Consider the following 21,494-nt stretch of genomic DNA (forward strand, 5'->3'; position numbering starts at 1 on the left):
ATATATGCAGTCAAAGGACTAACATCGTCTTCAACACATCTGGTGGACATGCCGTGGAAGGAACATTTCACCCAATCTGGCATATCCAAATACAGGAAACACCTGATGGAAGAACTAACCCTGGTAGTCATGGAAGAGATTCTGGAACACAATTCAGAAAGTCAACCGGATCACAGCCCATTGCTTATGCAACTGAAAACAAATCAACATATGACCTAATGGTTCACCTAAATACTCATGTCTGGGCTGCCACTCATGGGACAAAACATTACCAGCAGCCATCTCTGAGAACCTTATGGAAACCAAATGAAAGATTCCTCTTTGCCTGGGCGTGAGCAGACAGCCTGGCATTAGGCAATAGCTCAAGGAGGCAGAATCACTCTGTCGCTTCAAACTGCAAGTTATGTCGAGTGGAGGCCGAGGGTCTTACTCATGTTCTGCTTCAATGTCCTGGTTACAATTTTCTACAATCAAAAAAAAAAATCATCCCTCTTTTAGAGGCGAAAGTCCTGTTGGAGGATGGAAATGCGTCACTTATGCTTCTCTTGGAGGACCTTGACCTGATCATCACCAAGATGGCAGCTGTTATTTTTAATTCGTGTCTGGAAAAAAAGAGAGAAATGGGACTGGGGGGCTGCGAGTTTGTGTGTGAACCCACCTCTAGCAGGACAATGGACGAGATGATGGATACTGTAAAGCTTTACTTTTAATCGGGACTTTGAGTGTGTTTTTATGGTGGAGTTGCGTGGCACAATCTCTATAGCACTAAGCACGTTTTTATAAGGTTATGGACATTGGCATTGTGTGGTCTTATTTGTACTTGATTGTCGTACTGTTTAAACTGTTTTATTTTTGTCACGAAAAGCTCAAATAGCCAAAAGTCCTCTAAGTAAAACAAGTCAAAACATAAAATCATCCAGAAGCCTAGGACCAGCCTCCTGAAACAGGCTCAAATGTTAGCCTGCTGAATACAAACTCTTGAGGAGAGAGCTCTTGAGTCAGCAAGCACATTGTAAAGTTAAAGGTTCACCAATGATGTCTCTGACATCTTCTGATGCAATAGTCGTCCTTTTATTAAAGTTCCAGTACATCATATTAGGTTTATCCAGTCAGGAACATTTAAGCTTAAGGCAACCTGCACCGGCATCCTCTGTAGGGATCTACATCTCATCAACTGACACACTCAGAACTTCCACTCATACATCAACATTCTCACAGGCTGCATTCTATGTCACTCACCCAACATTCCATACATACTAACAAAGGTAGCAGGGAAACCAGGTCACTACACACATCCCTAGTCCTCTGATCTGCCCATCTACTTTGCTCTAAAGAGCCGCCCTTTCATCTGAGAATGTGGACTGAAGTCAACCTAGGTCTTCTCATGTCTGGCCATTCCTCATTGCTTAATTCCCTCCCAGTTTTCTTTTCACACAATGAGCTCTGAGGCAAACCTCAAGCTGGGTGATGCCCTTTTCAAAAGCATTAAATGAAATTCATGAACATTAAGAAAATAAATGGTGGAGTGATTATCCAGACCTGAAAATTATAGATAAGAGATATTCATCTTTTTTAGTGGTACGGCAAGAGGGCACTAATGAGTCTTAATTACCCTTAATTCTAATTCACACATCGTGCATGGTTCAGGATCATTAGTTTATGTTGCAAGCAATTAAGACCTGTTAGTGCCCTCTCAACCTAGGAACTACATTATATCACAATTTTAATCAGATAATATCCAATGGTTCACACTAAAGAAACCATTTAAAAAATAGAGACACCCTTTGATTGCTGTATACCATACATGTTTGCATTTAGTTCCCTTGTGGAAATCATTGGGTTTTTTGTGCTAAGTGCCATTAATTATATATTGATAAGAGTATTATGCTTAATAAAAATTTGCAAATTAAGCACCTAAAAAAGTATTATAATATTTGTTTCATTACAGTTCGGTTTACAATACAGAGCGAATGTTTTTAATTAGGTTTACTCGCCTAGCAGAAGTACTACACATACAATTTAAAATCTATGTTACATTTGACATCTCTGCTATGGTGTTGCATGGTAATGTCTTGTTTCCCGCATGTGTTGCAAGACATGCAAAAAGTGGTACAAGTATTTCACTGAAAGCATGTTTTTCCTTGTGTAAAAATATGACAGGATTGAACAACTGAAAATCATATTGAGGACTAACTGTACGTTTTTCTTTTTAACCAAATAATATATTTATAAGCACATCTTGTATCCAAATGAAAAAACATCCTCAGCTGACCAAAATAACAATTATCATTCAAATCATTCATATCTCTCAAATAGGAACCAATCATTCAAAGAAAACTCAGAAATGGAAATCATAAATATTCTAAAAAAAAGTATCCAAATAACATTAATTAATACCATGCAAGGGTCAATAAGCTTGTAAAACGCAAGCTCATTGGCCCTCGCTCGGGCCTTACCTGCCCGAGAAGGCTCTGACCTCTGTGGTGTGTAGTGTAGTCCCTTCGCCCTTTCCATGGCGGCTTTTTTGTTTACTTTTTTTCACATTGATTTTAATGGCTGCCCTGGAAAGGGAGAAAGGACTACATTTAGTCCTTTCTTCCCGATCCCTGGTGACCATTTTTTCTCGAGTCGAGAAACAGTCACAGTACGACATGCCTGGGTACTAATGGCAATATGACCCTCGGAGGGGGGCCATTACCGGTCGGGTAATGCCACCGGGGCCATAGTTAGAAGCCCACGTGAAGCAAGGGCTTTAACGGAGCCCTGGGGGCATTACCTCACTGTTAATGGCCCCCTCCTCAGGTAATATTGCCTGAATAAAGACACGTCGAGAAGGCTTCAGAAAAAGTGACCCAAATTCTTTAAGAAGGTTCTCTCTAGGCATCAGAAACTCTACAAAGTCCAGTTTTAACCCATTTTGATGAAATAAGAAGAAGCAAGTTCTTTTGGATCCCACTGCTAATATCTTAGTTTTAGAAACATTAACTGATAAGTGACAACGCGTCATAAACTATGTATATCTGTTCATCAGTATATGTAGGGCATTAGGAGTATGCGAAGAAGGGCTGCATCATCAGAGTTATTTAAGCCAGGCACAGGTTGCCAATCTATCCATTGTACTTCTACTGAACCATCCTTAATTGGAATGGCACAACACATACACCTTACTGATGGTACTGCACTTGAGCGAAAAGAAGAAGGGTGTTAGCGTCCCCATGTTAACTTGCTAACTTGTACATGACTCACAAAGCCTTCACCTGGCACATCTCCACAGATGCTCAAAGCATCCTCATTCATAAGACGTTACACATGGATATATAAGAGATATTCAGTTACTTACAGGTATGTTCAAGTTTAAGACTTTGTGAAGGAGGCATAAGACACCAGGTTCAAGTCTGAGATGCACAGAGGTATGACACAATTTCGGCCAGTACAGATCTTTGTGAATCAGTCCTACTATGTCTTCTAATAAAATCTTGCCCCTTTTGTTGGAAATGTAATACTCACTCTTTCTGAATCATCTTTTTCATTTCCTTTTTAGTCACCAATAATCACCCAAAAAAAGTATACACATCAGAATCCCAAGCTGAACGCGTCACGTTGAGTTCCAGCTTCCACCTGTGAGGATCCATCTGTTCTTTCAATTGTTACCTGTGGACAGCAAGAGATGGATGTAAAGAAACAGATTGCATACAAGGTACTGACATGTGCACTAACTCCCCACCCAGTTGTAAGAGCAATCACAGTGAAGCAACATGGGAAGCAAATGTTTGCTAAGTCTGAAACTTCAAATGGTCAATTCCAAATGCTTAACTGATACAGTGCCTAAGATATACAAGTCCCTTGATGTAATGGGGAAAAGGGATAAATCAAGAGTCAGACAGCAGTCATCTAATTAAATGCCCTGTATTAGATATATCAATCCAGTGGTGATAAACATATCCTCTTCCATTTGCATTATCCGATGACCGAGTTATGTCCAAAATAATCCTTTCTTGTTCTATTTGTTCATCAAGATCACCAACACCTAGAAGATCAAAACATGCTTATTTCCAAATGTTCAGATCTTTAGGCTGTCCACTTACAAGTTAGTCATAGCAGATGCAGCATGTGAATGTGTTATTTATGTACTTGGTAGACCTCCACATGCCCAGAATCGTATTTTATTTTCTGTAAGCAGGGTACATAAACTCATTGCTCTTTGCAAAGACTAGTGGTTGCAGACACCTTTTTTAAAAATAGGATGTAGAATTGAGTTTGGAAACTTCAATACAAACTTAAGGCTGCCATCTGCAAAGCTTTAGAAGGCATGGATTATCTTGTTAAATGATCGCCAAACGAGAGATATTAGCATGTGCTTGTTGGAAAAACCCAACATCTGTGATGATGGCCACCCCTGCCTCCTTGTTCTACTTGGCCTCTTGGCCGCTTTCGACACAGTAGACCACCAAGCGCTCATGGACAAGCTTACATCGGCACATGGGGGTCAGCGACCTTGTCCTACGCTGGTTTGAATCCTACCTCAGCAACTGCCAGCAGTTTATTCAGATGGACTCTTCTAGATTGCCAATGATACCCGTCATGTGTGGAGGTTCCATCCTCTCCCCAGTGATCTTCAATCTATAAGTGTAGTTACTGGGAGCCCTCTTAGCCATACACAACATCCACCAATATGCAGATGACATACAGCCAAACCTCAAGATCGACTCCATCAAGGACATCCACAGGCTCAAATCCTGCCTCTCACTGATCCAGTCTTGGATGTCGAATGCATACTTGAAGCTCAACCGCTCCAAGACCGAATTCCTACTCCTCACCAACAGCACCGAACACCCAGACATACAGACCTGGCTGTCAGCCATGAACCTTGAGGGCTTCACACCTGAGCTCACTTCCTGCGCCAAGTCCCTTGGGTTCCACATCGACAGAAACCTCTCCTTTAAGACACACATAGCTAAGAAAACCCAGACAGCGTGGTATCAGTTCTCCCATCTGCAGAAAGTCAAACCCTTCCTCCCTGTGGACAGCTTTAGATCCACGATTCAAACATTAGTCCAATTCCACCTGGATGGGGGAAATGCCCTCCTCGAAGGTCTCCCATCGTCCTCCCTTGTGCCCCTGAGAAGTGTCTTACATGTGGCTGCATGCCTAATCAAGGGTCTACACAGATAGAACCATATCAACCCCGACCCTCATCGACCTTTCCTGGCTCCAACTGCATACATAATTCCCCTTCAAGTCTTGCTGCATCATCTATAAGGCAGTCACCTTCAAGTCACCCAGCTATCTCGCGGAGAAACTCAGCATCTCTGGCAGACAGCGCACCATCAGAAGCCAGAACACGTGCAGACTTGAAATCCACCACTGCAAAAAGGAAAGGACCAGAAAACAAGCCTTCTCTGCTTATGCCTCAAGACTGTGGACCTCTTCCTCGTCAGTATCAGACTTGCCCCCACGCTCTTACAATTCAAAAACGAACTTAAGACCCACCTCTTCAAGGAGCCTCTGCTCCTCAACACCCAGGCCATCAGGTCACCCCCCCCCACGCCACCTGAGTTGCTAGACGCCATCTGGCCCTCTCCTCCCTAACACCCGGTACAGATGTACCCCTTCTCTCTGTCCCTCTGTACCCTACTCCCATTGTATATTTGTTCTGTTGTTACCTCTGAAAAGTGCTCTGTTATACATCTGTACTGTTATATACCTCTCTAAAGCACTCTGTTGCTTCTCGAAGCTAGGTCCAGGCTCAAAACATAATAATAATAATAATAATAATAATAATAATAATAATAAATAATATTCTACAAAGCTTTATAAGGCATGGATTCTCTTGTTAAATGATGCCCAAATAAGAGATATTAGCATGGGCTTGTTGTAAACACCCAGTGCACTAATCTGACTGAGGTGGGGACAATACTGGGCGTTTTTAGGACTAATATGGCTCCTATGAAAGTAAATAAATCTGTTTTCAGTAGCTAGAGGCCACACATCAGTGAAATTGCTGAAAGAAATGGGACATGTACGCATTGTTCATTTTGAGGAAACATGTTTAATTGATAGGTAAGCATTATCTGATGTCACAATTGGCACAAGCATAACTCCTAGCCACAGAGGAAGTTCAAGTGTTTTTATTGATGTTCTTGTGGGCCTTCTCTCTCATCTTGTGTCGCACCTCCAACCTAACCCAGGCATCCCTGACACCAGGTTATTAGATCCATAAATTGACTGCTATGTCAATTTCTGTCTTCTGCTTGTGGTGAGGACCCACAGGCAGAACACCTTATTTTGCTAAACTTCCCCGGGGACTTCCTAACTTTGCCAACACTTTCCAGTGATTAGTGTTCTACAGGAAATTGGTGATTGTGCCATACATCCACCCTGTTTGATTAAAGCTCTATTCAACACATTCCTCCTATGTCTCCTGTCCACCATGTTAGGTTACTCCTCCCTCCACTACTTTACTGCTCCCTTTTCACACTCCTACTCCCCTTCTCATCCCTACTACATCCTCCTGTACACTAACACTCCCTCCTCCACTCTGCTCCCCCTCCTCCGCACTAGTACTCCCTATGTCTCTCTCCTACACACTACTACTCCCTCCTCTACACTACTACTCATACACCCCCCTTTCAACCACTATTGTCCACTTCTTAATCACTTCTTACACTAATCTGTCTAACCTACTTGCCCCAGAAACACACACACCTGCACAGTTTTACTGTTCCACTCTCAAGCCAATATCTTACCTGCTCCAGAAATCAACTCTGAAGTTCATCACTTCTAACTCCCTCCTGCTGCTCCTGGTCTTCCTCCACCTCCACCTTTGATCTCACCTAAATAGACATTATTATCAGCTCTCTGCTTATATCCCTCTCTCTCCCTCTCTCCCTCTCTCTCTCTCTCTCTCTCTCTCTCTCTCTCTCTCTCTCTCTCTTTCTCTCTCTCTCTCTCTCTCTCTCTCTCTCTCTCTCTCTTTCTCTCTCTCTCTCTCTCTCTCTCTCTCTGTCTGCTGAGATTGGACTTCTCTCCCTGGTCAACCTGGCCCTGTCTTCTTCACCTGAGAACGTATGGTGGTAGTATTTGTGTCATATATTACACTTGTGCATGTGATTTGCATGTCGACTGCATAATAGCCATTGAGTCAGGTTTCCTGCATATACAATACAGCAGACCCCTCAACTGTAGACAGTTGCACTAGGGACTGACAGGCTTCTTACATCACCCTCGGCTTCTCTCGTGCTGCAACCCAAAGAATACAGCTGATTCCCCAAAAACAAATGTGGTCGAACTGTCACATAGCCACTGACACATTACTCTTCCTTATGCATCTGCAATATGCACTGCATGACTGAAAACAATCGCTTTACACCTAGTCATTCTCTGCTTATCACTGATTTGGCAATAAATGTACCCACGCATTGTACCACTTCTTTCATTTACATGACTGCTCATACAACATTCTTCCGAAAGGCATTCATCCACCACAGCAGTTCGAGGACATGCCAGGAAGTATGAGCTATTCAAATATCAAATAACATAACCTAACATTGGATGTGTATGGAAGCGAAAAGTCATAATCATAAGTAGTCGGCTAAACCTGGCCTTCTTTTTCCACGCAGGTCTGCTTCCTAACAGAGGTGGTGGCCTGGGAAGGCAAGTCTTTGTGCTCGTTTTCCGAGGGCCCTGTTCCAGGTCCCCCCAAGGTAAGTCTGATGAGAGAGCACGGGCACTGGTACCCTTCTTGTCCTTGCTGATCTGAAGGGTGTTGTTAACAAGTCTGTAATGAGCCTTTAACATTCCCTGCTTTTAGGTGTAACACTGGGTTGTGTCAGGAAAATAAACATGTACAAGTGTCTCCAACCAGGTCTCCTGAAATCAGTTTATATGAAGGGAATTTACATATCCCAATCAATAGTTGTCTCTCAACCTGCACACCAACTGGAAGCATTCCAAAAGAGTATCTCGACCAGCGCATTTTTTTTGCCTAAGTTATTCTCATTAAAATGTTGTGTTTAATATGTGGATCGTGAATGTCTTCCATTAGACACTCGATCTGCCATTGCGGCTTTGTAAGGATCCTCGACTGAGGAAAGATATTCGGTTTTGGAAAAGGCAGATCAATGAGTGGCATTAATCTGTTGTGGGCACTATCTGACCATACTGGAAGGGTTTCAACAGAGGTCACACCATTGATAGAATAGAAACCATAACCAGATAATGAGTGCTGGTCTTCATCTACCAACCAACATCTACCTCGCCCCTCTTGCTCATCTGATCTCCTCCTTCTATCCTCATTTCCAGTGTTATGCCGATGACACACAGCTTTCCTTCAAACTTTCCTAAACTTCCCCCTCTTCCTCCTCTCTCACCCCCAACTGTCAGTATGCCATCCAGGCATGGTGTTCGGCAAACAATCTCTGTCTCAACGCCAGTAAGAAGAAGATCCTCCTTCATCTACGAATCATCCAGTGCAAAACTGTAAAATGAATGGACATTGATCGTGTCTCAGAATATGTTTTTCAGCCGTTACATTGACAGCTAATAGGTTCAGAATCCTGTTTTAAGAGTTTAAGACGGAAGCAGTGAGTGATCCTTAAGGGTTGGGTATCACAGAGTGAGATGGCGTGCTGGTCATTGTTCTCCAGAGCGGCCAGGAGGGGTCACCAACAACTCACTACTGTACCTCAGAGAACAATCCACCCAATTGCATCGTTATGTATTGGTTCAAAAACACTAACGAGGCTGGGGCCTAGAGCAAATGGTGAACCTGGATTCCGTATATTACGGTGGATGGGTACCCTTTCTTGGTTAACTGAATAAAAAGGCAGAGACTGTAGCTATCGTTTGTAAGGGTAGGCCAAAATGGGGTTACAGTTGCTCTTGGAATTCTGTTTCTTTAAGAGGAAATTCAATCTGGAAATCACATGATGGTATATAGGGCCTCATCACGAGTTGGGCTGTAGCCCTTAAATGCGGTGTTAATGGTATTACCGCTGCATTTAAGGGCTGGCCCTATCACGAGTTGGGTGCTAAATCGGCTGTTTTACCTTCAGCTATTTTCTGAAGGTGAAAATCCCTGTTTTCGGCTGTATTACAGCCGGCTGTATTAGCCCGCAGTATTAGCACCGAAAATTCCCCATTGGATCCAATGGACCCAATCAAGAATGGGGATTTACGGTTAAGGCACAACCCGTGATCCGGTGGTAATACCACCGGACCGGTCGGTGCTAGGGCTATTACAGTCGGCGGTATTACAGCCGGGAATACAGCCCAACTCGTGATGAGGCCCATACTACTCCAGCTTTCCGCTCTGCCATTCGGATAATAAACATGGCATCTACGTGTCTGACTGAGAAGTAAAAGGCTGACCTTTTATCAAGGCTAATATCTGTAGTTCCTGCAGGCTACTACTTAACTGTGGCCGTAGGAGATTTGCCGCTTAACAAGGGAATGTGCTTGATGATATTTCAAGAATATTTTCATACAGTCTACTACATTCTCTGATCTGTAATCCACTCCATTATTAATGCACTTGTATGCTAATATTGTGCTCATCATTCAGCTAATTAAACAATTTACAAGCTACCATGATAGTTTTTAAAAGGGAAGATCAACATGGTGACAGAGAATTTATGTAGAAATATTCCTTGTGCTTTGAAGATGTCCATCCCATCATTTGCTCCAGGAAAACCCATGTGGTCTGAGGAGGATAGCTCAGGGGCAAAGTCCTCCCCTTGAAAACAAGACAACATGGAGAACACAGGTTTGATTCCCCGGGTCCACGTAAAAACCTCTGGGTATTAAGCGAGTTAGAAATAACCTATCATATCATATCTAGGAAACAGCATATTTAATCACACTACTAGAGCTGAATCTGACAGGGACTCGCCTGGTAAAAGTCCAATCTCTTTGAACTGGCCCATGAAATCTAATAAGGATGACATGGACGGCGAGCCTACTTTAAATCCTATAGCGTTCTCACTGCTCAGGCCAAGTTCCTTATGTGTACAGCATATTTCAGGAAGATGTCTCCCAAAGATGTGGGAGCTAAATGACCTATTCTGGGTAACTGGTTCCCACTCACGAAGTTCTGAAGTTCCGCAGGCAAGTGTTAGGTCTCTGTGCCTTATCAGAAGGAAATTCCTACCCATGCAACCATTTCTTTTTGATTTTCTTATGAGGATCCTATCAGAATCTTGTAAGATCTTACATAAATCCTACTTCAAACTTGTAAGATTTTCTAAGAATTAAAAAAATATTTCGGTGCCATATAAGTTCGCATAATGTTATTATTATTATGAAGAACCCACTAGTTTATCACAAAGTTATAAGATGCCTATAAGGCATTTTTGTATTTTTGTGTGGGTATTATATATGAGTTCTGACCCACGAGAACAGTCCTGCACAGAAATGGCAGGTAATTCTCGTCTGAACAAGAGTGGCAATAATAACCCCAGACACATGTTCCTGCGTTGTCGGGCCTCATCAGAGATGAGTTATAATGAGTTACTATATTATAATGACTATTTAGGCACATAGAGCAAGGGGACTATGTCTTCATCACTCTTATATACAGTGTCCCACTAGCTTATCTGCAACCCTGTTATCAGCATTGAGGTAGGAGGAGCGATCCGCTCCTCAATGCGTTCCGACTGCATTTGCTCAGTGCTTGCTCTGTCCGGCCTGGTTACCCTTGCTTTCCTTTCCTAAAGTTGGCCATCATCCAAAGTCCTGTACAACTACCCCCCCCCCCCCCGGGTTGCTTTCTGTGTCCCCAGACTTTCCATGAACTGTGAGGGTTTGCTTGGTGATCCCTCTCCATAGGGCTCAATGGGAATGGGGAGGAAGATAGCAGCGCTACCATTTATAACAGTACCGTTGCTACCATCATGTTCTGCTCGCGGGTGCCGGTACGGCCACCTGGTCAGACCAGGTGGCTGCAAGGGCACCCGCGAGCAGAAGTCCTAGTATGCCGGTACAGTAGCAATGGTGACGGTAGCGATACCAGCGCCGTTTTTGCCTTACCGCCATACTCCTAATGAGGCCCATTGAGCCCTTTAAGTCCTCTCCCATGGAACGCACCGCCAGGAGCCAGGCTGGTTGAGGGCAGATTTCTTTCGAGGTGATCACCCAATTGATACTGAGAAATTCATGGGGGTCCAGGCTCTGAAGCACTTGCAACCTTCGGCCGGCCATTGCCATGGCGGCCGATCTCATTTGAGATTTACGCGCCCTGGATTTTGTGTGGCCTGCTTGCACCATATTATGTGCACTGTGTGTATCATGCTGCCAGGACTGATAGAGAGGCAACCCAGGTGTGTAGTTTCATTAATAGGATTGAATCTTTTATTCAACAAAGGAACTCATTTAGGCTGAGCTGTCATGCAAAAATCATGGATTAGTCCAATTGCGTTTAATAAAGAGTAACAGCTCCAACCCACTAGGTAATTGCTTAGATTAAAAAAAAATAACAAGCTCTTCTTGGGGAAAAATAAAAATAAACTACAATTAATTGTTCTGAAGTCACAGCTGGCAAGCATTGTTGTTGATTCAAAACCACCGCAGAATCGGTTGGAGGTAATAAAGCCGTGGCTGCGCCTAGCTGCTAAATAGGAGTTGAGAATGCATTGTTGAAAGGCATTATCGCTCTCTGGGCGTTTACCCAGAATTAAAAGTTGGCATTCATAAACACGGCACTGCTAATTGGAGCTAAAGTCATCAGGTCTCTGCTGCGCTCTTCTCGTGCGGCACAGGTGCTATGCGTGAGTCTCAGGGCAACACGCTTTCCTTGGAAGCAAGACGACGCAGAGCAACACAGGTTCGATCCCTGGGTCCGCGCTCAGTAAAGCTCTGGGTATAAAGCGCGTTACAAATAACCAATTGCAATTACGTCCAATGCGCCTACTTGATGGTGTAATGGGTCACCCAAACTACCAGGGTGTTTTTCATTTACACATGCTTGATGTAGTTGGACGTTTTTCGTTTTGCACGAGGTGTCCTCGACTTGATAGTCAAAACCCATAGACAGTGCTAGGCAAAGCTGTAAACAAAAACAAAAAACGTTTCAAGGTCAGTATTTTAATTTAGTTCAATGTTTGGGATTTTTTCTCCCGGGCTCTGACATCATTACAACATGTGGGGAGACTAGGAAACAATTTTGGGAGGCACTTCGGGTCAAACCAAGAGATAATACAATGATCACACGAAAGAGGAGGGAGCACAACAGTGTCAAACTCTTAAGGCATAAGGCCTGGCCCAGGCGGTTGGTGTATTGCTCTGTATGTAATCCTGAGGCCGTGCTGTATGATGGTGTGGGCCTACGCGCAGCAAAAGAAAGACACGTTCAGCCAGGTCTGCTCTCGGACTGCCAGCTTCCTTCTTCCGGAAGTCAGGCACCCGTCACTTTATCATGTCATGTCCAGCTTCGCACAGTGACCTGGCGTGGAAACAACATTCCTCTCCTTTTTCATTAAACAAATAATAACACCCTATTCATGTGCTTTAACTTTTGTCCATATTAGCATACATAGTGACTCAGTTTGCCCGGGGAACCTGGTGCCACCCTCAGGTTGTACCTGCTGTGCTGCTGGGAAGTTCTCTCTCTGCCTGGTCGCCCCCTGCGTCTCTGTTGGCGGGGGAATTGGCCAGTGGATGGGGTGCCGTTGCTCGGACATCTGGATCGGGCGCAGGCTCAAACCCCTCCAACTTGTTTTGACTCATGGTGGCTGTCTCTTCATCCCCTTTGGTGTGTCATTGATCCTGGCTCTCTCCACAGACCATCAGGGACTCGTTTGAACCAGGATGCATTCCTTGCAGATTTCTTGCTGCCCCGGCTGGCTATTATCATCTCCCTTTTCTCCTGGTTACAGTGAATGGAGTGGGCTCATACTGGCTTGCTAGTTTTCGACCTTGTGGCATTCCCTAAAACCAATACATGATCCCTGACCTTGTGTTGAGCTTACCTCGCTTCTCATTTTACACTCATCCTTTCATTGGCCGCTACCCTTGTGGTGTGAGTTTGGCATTGGTCGATGGCTTTCATGCGTTTGCTCGGATGATGGGGTATTGAGGAGTTCAGAATAGTCCCGTACATCAGATCTGCTTGGGGTTGGTGTCGGTTGAGGCATGAGGTGTAGGAAATTATATAGCTCAACCTTTCACTGGGGGTTTCTGTGCCTTTGCTATCCGCAGCACATTGTTTATCATCCTCATGAACTGGTCAGTGTCGCCTTTGGCTTGTGGCCACCGTGGGGTGATGTGGTGATGGTGGGTGTGTAGGTTGCCGATGTACTTCACCATCACTTTCCCTTGGCAGGGAGGCCCATTGTCGCCCCTTATGGACTTTGGCAGCCTGTGTGTCGCAAACATCTTTCCAATTGCAGTAGCACTGCTTCTGCCACAATTGACTGCATGGCCTCCACCTCTGGGTAGCAAGAGTAGTCATCCATGGCTACTAAGAGGTACATGCCCTCGCATCCACTTGTGGGAACCACACTCCATGGCATACTAGGCTTTGGTCTTCACGATCCCATGGTACATTTTGTGTGCCAGAGTGACAATTCTGTCCTGCAAGCTGATTGGGATGATGATGTGTGCAACTCTCAGTATCAACCCGTCACTTGTGATGGATAGTTCCTGATGGATCGTGGATACCCCTGCTAGGAAGTCTTTGGCTGCGGCCATGCGGTTGTGGTGGTTGCGGAGGAACAAATTCCACTAGCCTACTTGTGTTGCATTTTTCACCAAGCCGCAACAAGGGTCAACGTTGGTCACTTCAGCAATGTCCACAATGCTGACTGCTTTGGGTTTCATGGTGCTCACAATCTGTTTTCGTGGACTCTTTAACCTCTGCCCCTGTTGCAGCCCTAGGATGTTTCAACAAGAAATCAGTGGGGTTTCTGCCCCTAACTAGTGGATCAAGTCAAATTCCTACGGTTGGAGATGTAGCATCCACATTTCAATTCGTGTTGGTTATGCGTGGGACTGACACAACAACAGTCAGGGACTGCATTCTAGAATTCGGTAGGGCAACAATTTCTTTGCACTGTTATATCCCAACGTCTTATATCACACCAAAATGGGTTTCGGAGCACTATCTAGTGCACAAAAAGTCTAGCCAGAATTACTCATAAGGCCACTAAAACTATCCCTAAGTAGAAGCACACCCTGTCCCTATCAGGGGGTGCTGTCCCTAGGGTGACGGTGATGAACCACCAATATGAAAGAAAAGGGGGAGAGAAGACTGCCCCTACTTAACAGTGCACAAGTTATTATGCATATAGCTTCATTTTCTAAAAACCCACATTAGTGGTAACCCATGACAGGAAAGGATCATCTCTGTCTCGACTTGCTATTGAGTTGAAAATTACTGAGGGGAATTTCCTATCTGGCTAGTGATTCCCTTGGATTCTTATCTCAGGACCAGGCCACCATCTTGTGACCTCAGTTACATGTATTTGTAGGATGGGGAATCGTGAGGACCAGATGAGTCATGTGCTGGCCCGGGTAGCACATACAGGGCTGCTTCTTGTTGCCCAGAGTTCTCGTTTGTTCGCTGAGGATCCACTGTTGTCTGGTGTACCGGCTGCAAAGGGTGTGGGACTGAACCTGTGAGTATAGTTATTAGAGGCTTGTGGTCTGTGTAGGACTTGAATTTTCGACCACAGAGGTAAAGGTTAACATGTCTGCACCCCCAGAAAACAGCAATCGCCCCTTTCTCACAGTGGGAGGATCGTTGCTCCATGTGGATTAGTGCTCGAAAGGTGTATGCGATTGGCTTTCCTTCACTGGTGGGGAGGTCTGTACTAATATTGCTTCCAGCCCAACTGGAATTGCACCACGTATAGTTCTGTCTGTAGCGTGGCGACATGCTATGCCATGGTCGTGTTGGCCGACACTGAGGCCTAGATGTGCTCAATCACCTCTTGACAGCAAGGGCTCCATTCCCACGATAGCAAGTCCTATATGTGATGAGACACATCTTGAGAGCGAGGGCTGCATTCCCATTTGGTGCTAGACTTAGCTAGTTCTCTCAGGGGCACAGAGATGGTGGCTAGATTGGATATGAACCTGCCACAGTAAGTGGCCATTCCAAAGAAACGGCATACTTCTGTGGGCGTTATAGGTGGTGTCGCTCCTTTGATATCCGTGGCCTTGAGGGGGTCAGCCGACATCCCATTGCCACTAAATACATAGACAAAGGAAGTCAGCTCTTCCTTCAGGAATTCGTATTTCTCCTTGTGTATGGTCAAACCGGCATCATCTAGCCTGTCGAGGACGCCCACTAGTCGGAGCAGGTGTCCCTCTTTGCTGCCTGCATGGACCATGATGTCATCGCTGACATTTAGCACCCCTGGGATGTCTTGAAGAATCAACTGGATCATCTGCTGAACACATCAGTTGCGGATGATATGTCAAAGTTCAGTGTTTTATATCTTCTCAGCCCCAAATGCATGTAACATACCGTAAGTCTTTGTGCAACTTTAGCTGATGGTTTGCAGTATTTAAGTCTAGTTTTTAGAAGAACTGTGACCCCTTCAGGTCAGTCACAATCTCATCCAGAGTTGGGATGATGTGTCTTTCACAGATGATTGCTGCGTTCTACAGGTGCATATCGATGGATATGCGTACCTTCCCTGGTTGTTTCTGCTTTTTGGTGATAACCATGGGGAAGACCCATGGCATGCGCCCTGACAACCTTTATATTTTGTCCAACATCTCTGGCTCTTACAATTCCTTTGCTTTCCAGGTCTTGCATGTGGAAGGGCATCTTCCTCTGTCTCACTACTTTCGGTTGTACCGTTGTGTTGATGTGTAGTTTGATTACCTTCCCTTCCAGGCATCCTATGCAGGTTGGGATGCCAGCAGGTCTTGGAGCTCATCTGTATCTGTAACATCTCAGTAAACTTGATCAGACGCAGGTTCCCTGCAAAGTTCCAACTAAGCAAACAATCTATGCCGGCATTAAACAACGTAGATATTGGATAAGATTTGTCTCCTTTGCCGACTGTTGCCAAAACCCACCACCGGTAACAGTGTCTTGCAGCCCCATGCATACAGGAGTCTGTCTGTGTTCTTCGGCTCTGCTGAGGTTGCACCTGCTTGAAAATCCTCAGTGGCATGACATTTCCTGAGGCCCCTGTATTGACGGTCATCACTGTTTCTTGTCCTTGTATCTGTACAAGGCACCTGTGCCTCCTTATCTTTCTCAACAGCTTCTTCCCATGTTCTAGTGCTGATATTAGGTGGACCTGAACGTTGCCACCATTTTGTCTCTTTCGTCTTCCGAATCGTCAGAGGAGTTGTCTTCAGCCTCGACCAGCGGGCTTTGGCTTGTTTCTTTTTCTTGATGTTGGGTCCTGGGGCTGGGGTCTGGTTCTGCATTGGTGGGCCCGATGACCGGCAGACTCTTGTGTGGTGGTCCTGGTGTTCACATGCACCGCATGTGGTCCCTTGTGCTGGGCAGTTACTCTTTCCATGGCGTTGGCCACCACACCAACCACAATCATTCAGTCCAGGCGTTCTTGGCTGCCACACAGGGGCATTGTATGGTTCTTTGCTCTCTCCTCTGGGATGTAGGTGATTGGTGATTTGAGCGACTGTTGCTTCTGCAGGTGGTACACATGTGTGCTGCTCTGTCATGTGAGATCTCCCTTTGACGTCCATATTCTAGTATTGTTGCTAGGGATATGCCCTCCTCACTCAGTATTATTCATTGCAACTACTCACATTGCATTCCATTGATCATCTGGAGCCGATCTTGTTGTTGACGTACTTGAAGTCGCATGATAGGGAGAAATGCTGTTATCTGTTGTGATATGCATCAATAGGTTCCATAGTCGGTCAGCACTAAGGTGCAGAAGTTAAAGATCTTGTAGTGTGGATTTAATTGTGGCATGAAATGCGCTGTTAGGGCATCTTTCGCTGACTTATAGACATCTGTGCCATCCTCAGTCACTAGTGAGTTGAAGGTGTGCAGCAAGTCATCCCCTAAATTCAGTAGCGGATGAGATCTCATCTTCCTGGGTGTCTTTACGGATTTACAGTCCATCGTCGTTTCAAATTTCTGAAGCCAATGACCCACCTGGATGATCGAGCAGTGTATAGGCCAAATGGGCCCAGTACTGTGTTCAAACAGCTTTGGCCCCGCATTGCAGAGGGTGTACTGAGCGTGGCTGCTAACCTTGATGGTGTGCCTGGTCTTGGCTTGGACATACCCCTTCCATGTGCTAGCAGGTGTTTTACCTCTATTCTACTAGCTGACGTGGTTACCTTCGTATGTGATCTTCCTTGACTATCTTTAGCATGGGGTGGCTTGGTATGCTCCCTATATCCCCAATGCTCTCTTTGCCTGCAGCCTGCCCTCAGACATGTGGGTTGGAGTGCTGCTTGACGTGTGCAACTCTTTTATACAGGCAGATAGTGTAGTGTGCCACAAGCCTCCGACATGAGCCATCCCGCCTGCTCGTCACCTGTGTTGAGTTTCTCTGTAGGCAATCCTGAGGGCGCTCTGTAAGAAGGCATGGGCCTAAGCACAGCAAAAGAAAGACACGTTCAGCCAGGTCCGCATCTGCTCTCGAACAGCCAGCTTCCTTCCTTCGGAAGTCATGCGCCCGTGACTTTATTAGGCCACGTCCCGCCTCGAGCAGTGATGTGGCGTGGAGACACAACAGTATTCCGGGAGGAATTGGTGGAGATGGTGTTTAATAAGGATGTCAGTGGCTTTTTGGAAGGTGGTTACTAAGGTGACAAATCGACATAGATCACACTCGATTGAGCCCAATGTTAATGTAGCCACTGTGGTAACTCACTATTGCCCCATTTTATCAAAAGACCAGGATGTCGTTTACACCCCTGCCTGATGTGTCAAAGGCATTAGCAGACTAAATGTTCCCTCTTTCTCATGCTGATGATTTCAAAGCCATCACGTCCCAAAGACACAATAGGTCCTTGTTCCAGATTGTGCTACCTCTGACCTATATAGACCAAATCTGAAATTATGGGGACCCTTGCTCTCTAACTTTTTTCAGATCAGGGTAATCCCTGAAATTTGGCACTGGGGGTTAAACGTCCCCATTAGTAAAAAGGGAGACAAATCTGTCCCTAAATCGTATTGCCAATTTCTCTCTTGGATGGAGCATCCCAGATTTTGGAGTCAGTGCTGAGACTACACTTGTTAAAATCGATGACATTATTTCATATTTTGGGTGATACACAACTTGGATTCAGGGAAAAGCTGGGGATGGCCAACCAAACTGTAGATACCACCAAATTGTATTACCGTTACAGCCACTTGGTCCGGTGGAATTACCGCTGAATTACAAGTGGCGGCAGATGGTGTTAGTCCCCATTAATTGCAGTCCATTGGACTCCATGGGGGATTTCGGTGGTATTAGTACCAGCGGTAATTCTGCCGAATTGGCTAATTTTGGGCATTAAGGTGGCATAATTACCTCCTAGCTTCTTGCAGGAGGATTTTCCTTCACCTTACTGCAAAGGCGTAGTTGTGCAGTGCAGTAATGTAGCAGCAAATTGTATTACCAGTGCATTTTAGCACACCGCCTAGCTTATACTGACGCCCATTGAATTGTATGCTGATAACCTCCAAATACACTATAAGTAATGGGGGTGCCATATAATTAGCTTTTATGGGGCTTTCACCAGCATTCAACTTGGTGGACAGGGAACAACTATGGATGATCCCAATGAACATGGAAATTCCACAAGGATTGTTTAAGTTAATATCACTGCTGCATACTAATACTGAATGTGTTCTACGCTAAGATTCTGCTGGGGAATGCACTGCCCCCATTAAAACACAGAGGGCCTGATTTACAAACATGCCTTAATATGGGAAATTCCCATTGTAAACATTTTTGTAAATCAGGCCCGTAGAGGCTTATGTGATGTCAGGGGAGTGTGGTAGTTCCACTTTTATTTAATTGTTATACTAACACGCTCCAAGCTGCTTTGGAAACTGCCACCCTTGATGTACCACGAATTGGCCCGAGAAGATTGCCCCTACAGGCCTATGCTGATGGTGGTGTACTGCTCGCATGGACACCTAATGCATGACAGATGCTATTAGACTCATATGTTAATTTGATGACCAATAGGAAACGGAATATCGTCGTGGTCATCAGCTATGGTAATGAGTAAGGTTTGTAGAGCTCATGGAGCCTTTTTGGTTAACTGGATTGCCTTGCAAAGAGTGCAGTATTTTGAGTATTTAGGTGTCTGATTTTCAAGCCTTTGCCAGGGTAATGGGGTTAATATCCCATTTTGCTAAAGGGACGGGAATGCAAGTGTACAATGTCCAAGCTGTAGCCATCGGCTTTCATGGTGCCGAGATCTGGGGAACAGAGTCGATGGTTACATGGCAACGTATAGAGAATAGGGGTTGTCTGAATGTTCTGTCTCTCCCTCAGGGAGAACCAACCTTTTCAAGTCATGTGGAACTGATGGTGAGCTATATTGAGGATAGTCACGTCATAGCTGCGGCTCTGATGTGGCTCTCTGCGTGGGCAAACCCTGGTGCCACATTGTCAAGGCAGACCATTGGGGACCGAATGGGATGGTAAAATGGGGAAAAAGATTAGATGGCTAGAGCACGTTAGTTCTACACTGGCTTCTATACACACGAGCGATTGGTTTGCTTGACCATCCAGAACCTATGGATAGGTCCTGTGGGGCAAAGGCTACTGGAATGCTGCTTAAGTTCTACGAAGAATAGCGACTGATTGTGGAGTGTGGTACATCCTCTAACAGAGTCCATACGGTAATCTCAATCCCAGCCATACAACAATCCCATTTGGGATGGTGACCTAGTATAGTCCGGCATTTTTATTTAGCTTGCCTTATGATCAGTTTCCTTCCATTGAATACTTTGAAGGGCAATTGGCCAGGAACGAAATCAGCTTCATTGATGTGTCCCTTTTGTTTGGATATATTATAAACAATTGGGCCTTTTTAATTCTTGTTCCACGCACATACTCTTGATCAACAGAAAACATTAAGACCATTTTTAATTAGTAGAAGATTTTATCAATTTAAGCCAGATTTACTTTATTGCCTTATGCTAAAAGATAAACTACTTACTTGGGTCCTTGACATATTTATTAAGGAGGCGCTCTCCATTAGAATGGATTTTTTATCATCATTTTTGCAGATAGCTGTTTTAGATGGAGGGTTGAGGAAATGGGGGGGTAGAAACTAACTTATCCATTTGTTAATTCATTTAGCAATTGTTGTAATCTTTGGGAGATTTAATTGATTGGTTCTGTCATCAGATGACTATTAGTACGAATTGCTCCAACTATTGTGCATCGCCCCACAATGACGTTAGTTCTTGAATGTTGTTGGAAACAGAATTGATCTGTAATGTATTTTAGTGTAGTATGACAATGCCATACTTTTATTGAATATTAAAAGTTGCATACTGAGTGCTCTGTGGAATTTCTGTATTCCTAATTTAGTTTAATTGGGACGGAAAATCGAGTTTAACATTTGGTTTTATTTAATTGTGTGTACTTATCTGCCGAATAGCATTGCACGTTTTTTCAGAACCAGTAAATGTAGTTAATTTCATACCCACAACGCATACACAAAGGAAATGTGTGCATACACAGATTTTTCATGTGTCCATCTGATCAATTAGTCAAGTTAGATCAGTGCCTCAGACACACAATACACTTTGGGTAAGACGTGGTTCATTTTCAGGTTCCAATCCTATCACGTTATTAATGTGTTCAGTGCTTTTCGATATTGTAGTCCTTTTTTTGTTTCCCTCCCAGTCCCACTGAAGACGTCCGATCAATTGACAAGAATATAAGGTATCACGTTCTTTCATCAACAGGGTTTTTTCAAAGTAATTTTTAACGAAAAAATTGCTTCGAAAAATCTCATCAAAATATATTGGGGGTTAAGGGGTTAAAAGTTGTGGGCAGAGGGTTGGGGTAGGGTTAATAATATGGGAAGGGGGAGAGCTTGGTGGGGTCTCCCCGAAATAGAAAAATAAGATATCATTTTTTCCTTAAATTGTGTTGCTTTGCTTAAATGGAATAATTTTCTTCTACAGATATGAAGTTGACCTACTCTAGAATCATGAGGACGGGGTGCCAGCTGTGAAAACATCGCAACTAGAAAACATTGTTTCAGGAACGTAGTTGATTTTCCTCCTTTCCGGACGCTTCATCCAGCATTGGAAGTGGAACCGCCTCAGGGCATCAGGCGACAGTGTCTGTGATTTAATACTGGTGAGCTATCTTTAAGAGGCTGCAGTAAGCATAGTTAGTACTCGAACATTTGAGATAGGACAATGCTTGGATGGGGGAATAGTGTGAGGCAGTGATCAATAGTTCCTCAGCGCTACTATGTGCCATTGCTGAGTGCTGATGGAGCCAGCAGGATGTATTTATATCTTTTATTTTTCCATTTGTAAAGCGCCTACGCCCTCAGGCATCAGGGCACGGTTGCAAACATTTTAACAGAGCTTC

At 44.5% G+C, this 21,494-nt stretch overlaps 1 long non-coding RNA gene across 3 annotated transcripts in view; it reads left to right on the forward strand.

Annotated features, from left to right (window-relative positions):
* LOC138504083 (uncharacterized) overlaps positions 1–21,234 on the forward strand; it is a 316,504-nt gene extending 295,270 nt beyond the window's left edge. For all 3 annotated transcript variants that reach the window (XR_011279773.1, XR_011279772.1, XR_011279774.1), the window contains 3 exons: positions 3,542–3,697; positions 7,620–7,703; positions 21,077–21,234. This is a non-coding gene — a long non-coding RNA (uncharacterized lncRNA). The remainder of the gene's footprint in view (positions 1–3,541; positions 3,698–7,619; positions 7,704–21,076) is intronic.
* Positions 21,235–21,494: the final 260 nt, after the last annotated feature.

Source organism: Ambystoma mexicanum, chromosome 11, assembly GCF_040938575.1.
Source record: "Ambystoma mexicanum isolate Mex_15411 chromosome 11, UKY_AmexF1_1, whole genome shotgun sequence".
NCBI classification, from domain to species: domain Eukaryota; kingdom Metazoa; phylum Chordata; class Amphibia; order Caudata; family Ambystomatidae; genus Ambystoma; species Ambystoma mexicanum.